Consider the following 5,420-nt stretch of genomic DNA (forward strand, 5'->3'; position numbering starts at 1 on the left):
AGTAATTTGTTATAATTTAATGTTTTTGATTAATATTTTTTTATGTTTGTTAAGTTATTTTATCATCTCCTAAATATTACAAAGTGTTGATTACCTATTAATTTCATAATATTGTTAAAAAGTTGTTAATTTTATTTATATATTTTTTCAGATAGTATAATAACTGGATTAAAGTTTTAATATAAGTCACCCAAGTGTTTAGTGTACTAACTTATTTGTTTTTATTTTCATAATTTGTTTTTGGAAAATAAAAGTCTCTGTCATATTTGTTTGTATTTAAATATTTCAATTAATTAACTTGTATAAGTTATTTTTAAATAAAACAAAAATTATTTTTACATTGGCCATAGATGGGGAAAATGAAATTTTAAAATATTAATACAAATTTCTCACTCAATAATGTTCTTAAGACTTTGAAATTCAAACCAAGTATTATTGAACGTATGAAGTACTAGTTGTTAAATTTCCAATGTTTTTCAATGAGCATAGATAGAATGAATTAAATGTCAATAGAAACAAATTCTAAAGGTGGCAATGTAGTAAAACAGTAACCAATAAACATTATTCATGGTTCCAACACATAGTTTGTTCCATTATAATATATCAAACATTCTTGTGTTATAGTTATGAACATATCGCGTATACTTGTATTATTTATTATTATCTATGCCTTATGAAGAAAAATAAAAAAAGTAACAAAATAAACTTTTTAATATTATGATTAATTAGTAACTCTATCACAATTTACTATTACTATATAATCAATGCTTAAGAATAAGTATTGTTTGAGTTAATTTAATTTTGATAATTTAAAAAATAAAAAATGTGTCATAGTAACTAAGAGCAATGCTTAAAGTAGGTCTCAACCATCCTTAGTTTAAGTAATACTATTTATTTTCTTGGGCCAAAGTCTAGTTTATAAATTTTATTTGAGTCATAAGTAGGTATAGCATCGACTATAAATACGGCCCTAAACAATTAAATACGCACCTGACTGCAACTTTGTAACTTAATACTATAAATAAAACTTACATGATTTGAGTTATGAAGGTTTGAATGCAATTGTTGTAACTTGTAATTGGCATATTAAGTTTTTGTCAATGGTTATAACTCTTTGTATTATAGATACTTATTTTACCTAGAAACAATTAACTGTTGTATAACATAAATATTACAGAATACGCAAGCAGATTAGTAGCCAAAATTGATGTGCAACTTACGAAAATTTGAGGTGAACTGTTTAAATTTGTAAGTCGTATACTGCATACGATAGTGAACAATGAACATATTGTAAAAAACCTACTAAAAAGTAAAAAAATAAAATAATTAATAAATTAAATGAAAAAATATCAAAATATTAACGAATAATTTGAATTGAACATAACCTCAATTATTAATATTATTATTTGCTGATATTTGAAGTGGTAACCTTCTACAACATAAACCGTGGTTATACTAATTAATAATTCATTATTAAATTTAAAATCTATGATTTGATAAAGCAAATTTAATATGGTTAGGTTACACGGTCGGACTCGGGAGTACTAACTTCGAAAATTAAATTCTCAAAACTGGTCAAAGTGTTCCCTTAGATATTTTCACACATCATTAAATGTCTCCTCCTCTTTATTTTATGTAGTTTCAAGGCGGGCGCTCTGCCGGATCACGTTCAAATACCTTTCCCAAAGTATACGGCTCACCGGATGACCGTCTACCGGGCACACGGTCGGGAGTACTAGCTTCGAAAATTAAATTCTCAATATTATATTATATATTATTATCAATAATATATTATGAAATATTGGAACGAATTCGGTTTAAGGGGCCTGCTCGTAACCGATTTTTTTTGCTCAAAAGTCATAAACATTGTTCACGGGAAAAAATCTCACGCCTCCATGATCCGATTTCGATAATTTTTTTTTTTTTTGAAAGTTAAAGATTTATTACAGGGCACACATTGAACTTGGATTTTTAAAATTCTATTAAACCATATAATACGATGTTGAATTTGACTAATTTTCCCAAGATTTTATGATTTTTTTTTTTTGTTTTAAGCAACCTAATTAAAAATCAAATGTGCCCCGTAGACAATTATATACTTTCTATTACATTATACTTTTATCAGTGTCATCACTTTAAAATATTAACGTTAATATTTTTAAGTTAAGGTGCTATTGTTAAATTTTTGATTTAGACTTATAAATGACTGCATATTGATACGATGTATTTTAGAATTGGTTTAGTATAGGATTATGAATAATGTACATAGTTTTCAATTGGCATGAGCCATCTATGTTCTGATTTATGAATTATAAATAAAACGAAAATCGTTTTATTTTTTTATACTCTATTAGTTGTTATGCATATAAAAAAAATAATATATTTTTCAACAGATAGAGCTATTTAAATCATTGCTAAAGGTTGTTTTATTGACTGCTTGACTCGCTTCTAACTCCTTGAAAGTTCCGTACTCGACTGCGCCATTGTAATATTCTCGTACGTTGGGGCTGGTCAGAGTGATATTCTGATAGCCGTTGACTACGAGTATATTATGATTTTGCAGGAAGCAAGACCACTTGTGTTGATGATGAAGATGTTGACAGGGTAGTTTATAAATAAATGTAGACAGATGAAAAGATACTTTGTAGTTTATTTAAATGTTCTTCAGTAATTTTGTCCAAGTCCAAATGACAAGTCACTACACAGAGTGACGTGAAGGTGCTTGTTGTGCTATGGAGTAGACACGTCTGAATACAGGCTGTTTCAGGCTCCCTTTTATATTCGGGTCCCTGCTCCCCCTGCCTATCGATACGCTATCTCGTCTCTAACGGATGTGGTCCGTGTGACCATCGACTCAGCCCACGCACTTGCGATATTCCTAATCTGTAGCCTGCGGTGTGCATGTATAGAAAAGCATAATGCTGTTTCCGCGAAGTATAGTGAATCGCCCTATGGTTATCTATCTTTTACATCCTGCTTCTAGTTTCATATTAGTTATCTATTTTGCGATAATGACAAGCTCTCATAGTTCGTCAACTATTATATGAATTTCTTTATATTCGACTATAATATAATGCAATGTAATACTATAATATAATATAATTTATTATACTCGAATGATTACGAAAACCCAGTCAGCCTTCTCCTTTGTCCCGTTTGTCTATTTGTATTTGGCAATTTGCCAATTTGTCATTGAGGTCATTTGCCTATTAATTTATTCGATAGTTCTATCGCTGAATATACTTTCAATCTATATGTACTATTATTGGTTTATTAATTGTGTATCGTGAGAAAACGGATACTATCCGTTACAGTTGTAATAATGACTTGCAGCCGATGGTAATAATGATAATAATAGCCAACAGACTACGCTCTCTAATGACATTTGCAAATAAGCTGAGTCGCGTTGCGCACTTTGCGGACGAGCGATGATCATATATAATGAACTTTCGCACTGCGACGAGGGACGGGCGATGATCATATATTTACGTACGTACGATGAGGTTTGCACGGTAGAAATATAATGTTGCAATACAAAGCGGCAACGGACGACACACACAGGTCGTCGCGGCTACATCACCGGTACTGGAGAGGCGTACGCGGAGTCACCGCCGCCGTGACCGGTCGGCCGACAGATAAGCTCATCGGGCCTTTGGTGATGTCCACGGGGTGCAGGCGCAACATTAATTATGTTCAACAGTTTCCTAACATTGAGGAACATTTGAGAACTTTCCTCATTGGATACGTTGAGAGAACTGGTTGTCTCAAGTTGGACCAAGGATTTTGAGCATTTTTAGATGTGAATACAGGACCAATAATTATTTGTAATTGTTTCATTCTGCTTTATATTGACACAAAAGTCAAAACACCCCAATATAATATGAGATTTCATCCGTGAGGTTTTCCTATTAATATTATTTTTCTATAATTCTAATATATAGGTTTCATTATATTATAAAGGTGTATTAATTCTTCCTATACATAATAAATATATATCATCGATGTGTATAAAATATATGTAACTATGAACTATTCCAAGTTTAAATTGTTTTTCTGAAAAATTCTAATAAATGACAATGAATTCAGACTTAGTTATCAAGACTGCTCTCTTGAGAATATTGGTAATATTAAATATTAATTTTGTTATCCAAATAATAATGTTATACAAGCAATAAATCATTATAACATAAAAAGAGAATTTTCGAAAAGAAAAAGTGATTAAAATGGATATAATATGTATTCTGACTTGATATTTTTAAATATAATATTAATATTATTGATCATTTTTCACGTAGAGAGATCATGAAGTATCTTAATTCGGGCTTGCATGTGAATTGTGCGAATACACTAAACACATATCTTGTTATGAAAACAAGATATTATTCCTCCATGTATAATGATTTTTAATTTATGGTATTATACCAAATTAAATTGTCATGAATGTCTAAATTTGGGTGGTGGTCGTTTGGGTGAGTTTAATAATTTTGATCAAATTTATTAACAGTATCTATGTTTGGGTGACTCATGTATATTAAATTATACCGTTCGGCTGATGAAATTAATTTTCCCTGCGTGAGCGATCCCTATGGACTTTGATGCCATGTGATTTAATTTAATTCATTTTTGACTATACATTATACTATATTTCAATATATAGGTGACTCACTAGTTATACACCTAGTAATATACTAATATCTTTTTTTTAGAGTCCATTATTAATTATTAATTATGTATATTGTATGTGATTATTTTGTCTATTGACAACGTATATTACCAAATAATTATAACTATTATGTATTAATATACCTACTCCTAATACATTAGTAGGATGTAATTTTATTGTTTTTATAAATTAGGAAAAATTTTATTTGAATTTACATATTTATTTATAATAATTATTCAACTCATGTTCAGGCATTTCTAATGTGAAACACCTACTCTATGATCTTTATTCTCACCGCCTCATATTATATTGTATTCCACATTTCCACTCATTTACTTATTGTATTCGCACTAGTATACATTTTAAATTTTCATTAAATTAACTAATTGAAAAAATTTAATTATTATTAAAATAATTTTCTCATTTTGATTTTAATATGATCTATTCATCGATGTACAAATTATTTTACATTATGGTTAACCATATTGATTTAACATATTATTTTGAAATATAACAAGAATAATATAATCTAAGTAGATACATTATACAGTTTAATAGTATTATTATTTATTAATAATTTTGGTTTGTCTGAATTATTTATTTTTTTATAAATTGTAAGTTATAGAATATAGTTGCAGCATTTCAAAGAAACTATATATGTATAAGCATCATCCTAATTCCTAGAATAGTAGATATATTGGTACCATAGATAATATATTCATGGAGTACCTATATATAGTAATGTAATAATATAAAT

Source organism: Acyrthosiphon pisum, chromosome A3 (assembly GCF_005508785.2).
Source record: "Acyrthosiphon pisum isolate AL4f chromosome A3, pea_aphid_22Mar2018_4r6ur, whole genome shotgun sequence".
In the NCBI taxonomy this organism is placed as follows: Eukaryota; Metazoa; Arthropoda; class Insecta; order Hemiptera; family Aphididae; genus Acyrthosiphon; species Acyrthosiphon pisum.